Genomic DNA, 9140 nt, shown 5'->3' with positions numbered 1-9140 from the left:
GGTGGGAAGGGAGAAAATTGCGGCAATGAATGAAATCCAAAACCTCTGTAAAAAAAATAAAAAATAAAAAATTATAAAAGAAAAAAAAAAGGAGAGAATGCTCGACCATGTCAAATGCTACTGTTGGGTCAATTGAACAACAGAACAACGGCCCTTAGATTTCAGAACAATGACCTTTACATTTAACCTAAGGAGATACTGTTAAACTTGATACAAATCATTTTTGTGGAGTGGTTGAGGCAAAAGCTTGATTAAAATACGTTCAATGGAAAAAAAGGATGAATGAAATTAGAGCTAATGAGTAGAAACAACTGTTAAGAAAATTCTTGCTATGAGGAAAATTAGAAATGGGGCTATGGTTGGAGTCCATAAGCACTCACTTCTGATTACTTTGTCAATGAAATAGGAAGCAAAGTTAGCAGCTGACAATAAGGATGATGGAGGAAGAAGTGTGGGAAGTTCAGGGAGAGAGAAGGTGTAAGGAGAGAGTGAGAATGAACAGATGAAGGAAATGTGGTGAAATTTCAAGGTGACACCGGGGGGCCCACTTGAGGTTAGTGATCAATTTAAAGGAAGACTTGTTAACCTGATACATTTTTATTCAACCTCATTCCATTACTAAGGCAGGTTTGGAATAAATAGAGGGATGAATTTTAACAAGGGTTGTGTGAACCTGGTAGCACAGTGGTCAAAGTGGTTGGATGCTAATGTAAAGGTCAGTAGTTCAGAAACTTGTGGCAGTCTATATCCTTAAAGGCATACAGCCAGGCTTGGGAACAAAATAGGCTAGTTCTGCTCTGTCCTATAGGGCCTGTAAGAGTCAGAATTTACTTGATGGCAGGGGTTCATATTTAGGGGGTGTCACTCAAGAGTGATCAAGACAGGACGATGCAAGTGAACAAGGAAGAAAGTTAGGACATGAGCGGACTGAGGACCAATATTCCACAGTTCAGCATATAATTTCTCTCTTGTTAGTATTGTAATTTCAGGATGAAGGGACCATTTCTTTGAGGAAATAGGTGGAACAGTGTTGTCATAACTCTACTCCTCAGAAACATTGGGCCCTTCATCACTATTGTTATGGTAAACCAGTTGTCACTGAGTCAATTCTGAGTATAACTGTACTCTATAGTGGTTTTGGTTGTGTGCTGTTTTTTTAAAAAAAAAATTGGAAATAGAAAGTAGTATCATTTTCTTTTTTTCTTTATGAAAAAAATTTTAAAAATAACTCTATCGTGATTTCAATGGCTGAACTGGGGGAAGTAGATCACTAGACTTTCTTCCCAAGGCAGCTCTGGGTAGACTCAAACCTTCACCCTCTAGGTTAGCAGCCCAATTATATTACTCTGTGATGATACTATTAGCCCATTGCACTACTAGTTGGTACCACTCAATGCCTCTTCTTGAAGAGTAGGATCATGTAAATTTAGAAAATCCTGTGTATACCAGTCTGCCTAAGAGATACACATTTACTTATTAGCCTATTAGGAACTTCAAGGATTGTTGCAGCTGGGAAACCTGGTTCATGGAGGTTAATCTAGAGGAGATTAATCTTGCTTATTCATGGAGTTCTTTTTAAATATCTAATGCCCATCAACAGACCTTCTTAGGAACTAGTATGCCCTAGAACATACTTGGAGAAGCACTGTACTAGCTTGTAAGCATGTTAGGAAGTAGAAGCTGAGTTGTAAGGGCAAAACCTTTGCTAGGTCACAGCCACTGAAATCTTCTTGTTAGGCAGTGAGTGGCAGCAACCTGAACCCACACTCTCCCCAGGTCATTTCAGCATGCTGCATGTGACCTAAGCCTGAGAGATTTTGGTTCTATCTATTTCCCCTAAAGTCAAATAAACTCCATGTTGTCAATATAGATGATTCACTAATTTTCATTCAGCTGTAGCTCTCTAATGTTATATTTTTAATAATTCAAGAGATATTATTGTGACAACACACTGGAAGGCAACATCATAACCATTTATTAATCATTTCTGTGGGTCTGTCACAATACTTAACTCTCTGCATATATCTTTGTACTTTTCAAAGAACTATTGTAGTGCTGGGCTAAGTCTGAGGCTGGCTTGGACGTTCCTATGGAGTGGTTCTACTCTGGAAGATGATTTCTCGAGTCTTGAGGGTCACGTAGGAAGATTTTTGGTTGTGTTATAAGGTTTTTTCTTCCACAAGCAGTGTCGGCTGAATGAAATTTTGCCTGATTTAGCTAATAATGACACAAGGGTGGAGGATCTGCTTGGTTTACAGTCAACAGCATTTGTTGAGTTTGCCTCTCTTTAAAATACCATATAATGGACTAAGTCTGTGGCTGGCTTGGAGGCTCCTCTGGAGTGGTTCCCACTCTGGAAGATGATTCCTTTTTTAAATTAATTTTTGGATGAACATTCTTTAAGTGGTATAGCAGACATCTGTCTATTTTCTGTACTGAAGGAACTTAGAGTTGCTGTGATACTGAACACTGTGCCATAGTTGTGTCAAACACCATAATGGCTACCCATCATGGACAGTGTTTGGAAGAGCTTCCAGATTGATTCATGTTTGGAAGCAGGAGTAGCATCCACTTCCTAAACCACATGCCTCTGGAAATTCTAGGAATATAGAGAAATTATGTTAGTTATAGAACAGGGCTCAGGCCTTTTGTTCATAGGGTCGCTATGAGTTATATTCGACTTGACTTAACCACTGCTAAGTGAGAATGGTGGTGTTATATTTTGGAGGAACATTCTTCTAGGCTGTGCACCACTATTCTGTCAATTTGCTGTACTGAGGTAATCTGGATTTGCTGTGATGCTGAACCTTTGTACCAATGGGGTCTCAAATGCCATAATGATTGCCCAAAGTGGACAGTATTTGGTGGAGCTCTAGTTTTTTAAGACAGTTTTGGAAGCAGAAGTGGCATCCACTTCCTAAATCACATGCCTATGGAAACTCTATGCACTTGGAGGAACAATGATAGTTATAGAAAGGCATCAGGTCTTTTGTTCATAGAGTTGCTATGAGTCGTACTCAGCTCGACAGTAATCAACAACAACAACCACCATATGAAAGTTACGGTCTGAAAGACATATGTGACAAGTGTATTTCTTAAAAACAAATCTGAAGTCCTAGAATCAGGATGCTAGAGCTGAAAAGGACTTTCCCAAATCAAACACAATACTGTTCAAGTTGATTCTGATTATAGTTTTATTGACTATACAATAGCATTTGACTGTGTGCATCATAGCAAATTATGATTAACACTGAGAAGAACTGGAATCCCAGAACACTTAAACTTAGACCAGGAAGTTGTCTGAACATAGCAAGGAAACACTAACTGCATGATTTAAAATTAGGAAGGGTGCATCAGAGTTGTATTTTTTTCTCCATATCTATGGAGTCTGTATGCTGAACAAATAATTCAAGAAGCTGAACTCTATGAAGAAGAATGTGGCATCGAGTTTGGAGGAAGACTCATCGACAACCTTCTTTATGCAGATGACATACCCTTGCTACCTGAAGGTGAAGAGGACTTCAAACACTTGCTACAGAAGATCAAAGACTACAACCTTCAATATGGATTGCATCTCAACCTTAAGAAAAAATTTCATCACCATTTGATAGATAGACAACATTATGATGGATGGAGAAAACAATGAAGTTGTCAACAATTTCATGTTACTTGGATCCATAATAAACATCCTTGGTATCAGCACAGGAGATCAGGAGATGTACTGCATTGAGCAAGCCTGTTATCAGTGATTTCTCCAAATTACTGAAGGGCAATGATGTTAGTTTAAAGACTAAGGTGCGACTGATTTAGGCCATGGTCATTTCAGTTACTCGTTATGCATCTGAAAGCTTGACAATGAATAAGATGACAAAAGAATTGATGCCTTAGAGCTGTGATGCTGGAGAAGAGTATTAAGCATTCCATGAACTATCAAAAGAAAAACACAGATGTCATAGAGAAAGTGGATCCAGATTGCTCCTTAGAGACAATCATAACAAGGCTTCGTCCCATATACTTTGGCCATGTTGATGTTGTTGTTACGTGCCATTGAGTCACCTGACATGTTGATAGGAGAGGCTATTCCTTGGAAAGGGACATCAGGCTTGGAATGGTGGAGGGTCAGTGAAAGAGAAGGAGACCCTTGACAAGATTGATTGACACAGTGACTGTAGTAATGGATTCAAGTATGTCAGAGATGATGAGGATGATACAGGATAAGACAGGGTTCAGATACGTTGTTCATAGGGTCACTGAGTCATACTTGACTCAATGGCACCTAAGAACAAGAACACAGTGACCCTAAAGGGCTGAGTAGAACTACACTATAAGATAACCAAGACTACAAGTCTTTTCAAATTCAGGAGGTGAGATTGAACCACCAACCTTTTGTTTAGTAGCAGAGCACTTTAACCACTGTGCCACAAAGGTTCCTGGAAAATACTTTAGAGTTAAATTTAAGACATTAGGGAGAATTTATTCCAGTCTCCTCAAAAGTTATTACTCTCATGAAAGAGATATTAAGAAATGAGGGAGATATTAACAAATTTCACCAAAATGGCTTTTGCTTTGTTTTAAATCAAACCATATAAAATATTATCGCATGTACTTAAGCCTAAAGATTGTGCTGCAAAAATGCAATACTGTAATTGGTTACTGGCTGGTGTTGCAAACGTAAAGTTGGAATATGGTTAGTAGGCTGTGGAGTGGCTATCCTCTAAAAGGGATCTGCGTTCGTTTCTAAGATCCAATTCTCAGCTTTGCAGGTTCCCAAACTCAATTTTACCTGTTTTAACTAGAGAGTGAACAGGCTCTAGGGAACAAATTTCACACAATTTAAACTCTTACGGCTGTATTTTAGAAACCAGGATGCCAATTTATTAATTCACTCTGATAATTAGCTACAAAGTAAACCACATTAATCAGTACATCCTCTGCTCAGTGGGGAATCTACTTAGGAAATTAAATAAACATAAAATGTTGTTTGGTGGAGATAGCATTGTTAAATGGAAAGAGACAGAGTCAGATATATTTAGGCTAGAATCCTAGCTAAGCCACTTACAGCGGGTTGAATGGTGTCCTCCCAGAAAGATGTGTCTATCTGGAAACTCGGAATGTGACCTTATTTGGAATAAGGGTCTTTGCAGATGTAATTAAGGTCAAGATCTTGAGATGAGAGAATTCTGGATCAAAAGAAAAACACACTGCCTTTCAGTCATTTGGGACTCATGGTAACAATTTACCATTATTTCAGTCTCTACAGGAGGACAGTGCTTCATCTTTTTCCCTTAGATTAACTGGGGGATCTATACTGCATACTTTTTTATTAGTACACCACATTAAAAACAACAAAACAAAACACCAACAACACTATTGTCTAGTCTATCCTAACTCATGGCAACCCTGCATCAAGATTTCTAGGCTATAAACCTTTACAAGAGGAAACTGCCCATCTCTTTCCCAGGGAGCAGGTTGATTCAGACTACTGACATTCTAGTTAGTAGTCAAATATGTCATGCACTATGGCTGGTACAGTACACAGATAAAGAACTGTCAGAAGTTCAAGCAGGATTTAGAAGAGGCCGTGGCACCACGGATATCACTGCTGATGTCAGATGGATCCTGGCTGAAAGTAAGGAATACCAGAAGAATGCCTGTCTGTGCTTTATTGACTATGCAAAGGCATTTGACTGTGTAGATCATGACAAGTTGTGGCTGACATTCAGAAGAATGGGAGTCCCAGAGCACTTGATTGTTCTCATGCCAAACCTATAGCTGGGCCAGGAGGCTGTTGTTCAAATGGAGCAGGGGAGCATTGTATGATTTGGAATTGGGAAGGGAGTATGCCAAGGTTGTATTCTCTCTCCCTATTCATTCAATCTGTATGCTAAACAAATTATCCAAGAAGCTGGACTCCATGAGGATTGGAGGGAGACTCACCAATAACTTGCGTTATACATATGACTCAACCTTCCTTGCTGAAAATGAGGAGGACTTAAAAGCAGGAGATTAAAAAAATGCAGCCTTCAGTATGAGTTGCATCTAAATGTCATTAAAACAAAGATTCTTACCACTGGACCGATAAGCAACATCATGATGGATGGAGAGGATATTGATAACTTTCAACAGCTTCATCTTGCTTGGATTCACACTTAATATCCTTAGCACCAGCAGTCAGTAAATAAGGAGATGCATTGCACTGGGAAAGCCTGCAGTTAGATATCTTTCCAAATTATTGAGGAGTAATGATGCCAGTTTGAGGACTAAGGTGAATCTGATTCAGGCCATAGTCTTTCTGATTACTTGCTATGCATCTGATAGACAATGAATAAGCATGAAAGAAGAAGAATTGATGTCATTGAGCTGTGGTGTTAGAGAAGAGCACTGAATGTCCATGGATGGCCAAAAGAACATTGGATAGGGTGCAGCCAGAGTACACTTTGGAGGCAAGAACGATGAAGTTTTGCCTCACATACTTTGGACATGTTGCTAGGAGATGCTATTTCTTGGAGAAGGACATGATTCTGGGAAAGGTGGAGGGTCAGTGAAGGAGAGGAAGACCCTCAACCAGGTAGATTGACATGATGACTGCTGCAATGGGTTCTTGTGTGTCAGAAGTGTGAGGATGGTGCAGGATAAAGTTCAGATATGTTGTTCATAGGGTCGCTACGAGATATGCTTGATTTGATCCCACTTAACATCAACAGTACCAGAGTTGAACAGAGGATCTTAGAGGGCAGCTCAAAAAACAAAAAAAGTATTATAATGAATGAGGAGGAAGCTGGAGATAAAAAATTAAAAAGGAAGTACTCCTGATATTTCTGAAGCTAAAAGAACTGAAGAACAATTTCAAGTCTCAAGTTGCAATATTGATGGGTCCATGGGCAAAATCTTGAATGATGCATCAATTATCAAAAGAAGATGAAAGGAATGCACAAAGTCACTGGACCAAAAAGAATTGGTGGACATTAAACCATTTCAGGAAGTAACACACAACCAAGAGCCAGTGGTAAAAAAAGAAGTCCACGCTACACTACAGGCATTGGCAAAAAAGAAATCCACAAGAATTGATGAAAAGATGCAACCCTGGACGTGTTCACCAGTCTCTGCCAACAAATAAGAAAGGCAGCTAGCTTCCTGGCCAATCGATTAGAAGAGAGTTTTGTTTGTTCACAGAGAGAGAGAGAGAGAGAGAGAGAGAGAGAGAAAGGATCCAGCAAAATATGGAATTATCAAACAGTAATATTGATATCACAAGCAAGTAAAACCTTGCTTAAAATTATTCACAAGTAGCTAGAGCAGTACATGGACAGGGGACGGCTAAGTATTCAAGCTGGAATCAGAAGACACCACGGCATTTGCTGATGTTAAATTCTTGGCAGAAAGCAGAGAGTATCAGAAGGATGAATGTGTTTTATTGCTTATACTATGTGGATCGTAACAATTTATGGCTAACATTGAGAAGAATGGGAATCCCAGAACACTTAATTGTACTCATGTAAAACCTATATATAGACCAAGAAGTTGTTGTCCAAACAAGAGAGCACTGCATGGTTTAAAATCAGGAAAGCTATGTGTCAGGGTCGTATCTTTTCTCTTCATCTAGTCAATGTGTGAACTGAGCAAATAATTTGACAATATGAATAATGAATCATGAAAAAGAATGTGGCATCAGAATTGGATGAAGACTCATCAACAACCTGTGATACGCAGATAACACAACCTTGCTGGCAGAAAGTGAAGAAGAAATGAAACACTGAACATCCAAGACGACAACCTTTAATATGGGCTATATCTCAACATCAGGACAACAGAAACCCTCACCATTGGTCAATAAACAGCATGATAGATGGAAAAAAGATTGAAGTTGTCAGTGATTTTATTTTACTTGAATCCACAGTCAATAACCACGGTAGCGGTAGTCAAGAAAGCTAAAGACATATTGCCTTGAGGAAATCTACTCTCAAGTACATCTCCAAGGAGCTAAAAAGCAATTATGTAAATTTGAAGATTGATCCAAGCCACAACATTTTCAATTGTTTCATATACATCTGAAAATTTAACGATGAATAAGGAAGACTGGAGAATAACCGATGCCTTTGAATTGTGGTACTGGTCTGTCAAAAAAAAAGCAAACAAATCTGGGGGATTTTTTTCTTTTCTTTTTGGTTCAGGTTGTTTGGTTTGGGGTTTTTTTAGTTTAGTTTAGTTTAGTTTAGTTTCTTCCTGTTTTGAAGGAAGTGAAACCAAAGTGCTACTTAGAGGCAAGGATAGTGAAACTTCATCTCACTCACCTTGGGCATATTTTCAAGAGAAGCCGCCAGTCCTTGGTGCGTGACATCATGCTGAGAAAGGTAGAAGGTCAAAGAAAGAGAGGAAGATCCTCAGTGAGCTAAACTGACACAATGGCACCCAGATGAGGTTGAGAAAGATGGAGATTGTAAGGATGGTGCAAGACAGGGCAAGGCTCATATCTGTTATTCTTAGGGTTGCTATGAGTAATAATAGACTTCATGGCACCTAACAATGACAACCCACCACCAGGACCCTACACCATCTTGGAAATCCTTCCAAACCCCACTGCCATCCATTAATTCTGACTCACAACAATCCTGTGAGACAGAGCAGACTTGTCCTTAGGGTTTCCAAGGCTGTAAACATTTATGGAAGCAGACTGTCCATCTTTCCCTCTAGGTCAGGCTCGTTGACTCATACTGCTGACTATTAGATTAGCAGCCAAGCTCTTTAACCACTGCATCACCAGGGTTCTTTTCCTGCATAAGTTGTTGTTGTTGTTGGTGGTGGTTGCCTTCGAGTCTAGCACAACTCATAGCGACCCTATAAACAAAAGGCCTGAAGCCCCTCTACAACTATTGACATTTATCAAAGTTCATAGAGTTTCTGGAGGCGTGTTGTTTAGGTAGGTCCTAAATCCAGTGAAAAATATCCATATGAGACAGAAAACAGAGACAGGAGAAACCCATGGGAAGAGAAGGCAGAAGCTGGAATTAGTCAAGTAATGCCTGGAGCCACTAGAAGCTAGAAAAGACAAGGAAGTATTCATTCTCCCATATAGTTTTGAGGGAGGGTGTGGCCTGCCCACACCTTGATTTCAGACTTCTGATCTCCAGAACGTTGTTGTT

The sequence above is a fragment of the Elephantulus edwardii genome, unplaced genomic scaffold (assembly GCF_000299155.1).
Source record: "Elephantulus edwardii isolate Elephantulus edwardi_28Jun2011 unplaced genomic scaffold, EleEdw1.0 scaffold00083, whole genome shotgun sequence".
NCBI classification, from domain to species: Eukaryota; Metazoa; Chordata; class Mammalia; order Macroscelidea; family Macroscelididae; genus Elephantulus; species Elephantulus edwardii.
The sequence above is the reverse complement of the archived record's forward strand: the minus strand, read 5'-3'. Positions refer to the sequence as shown.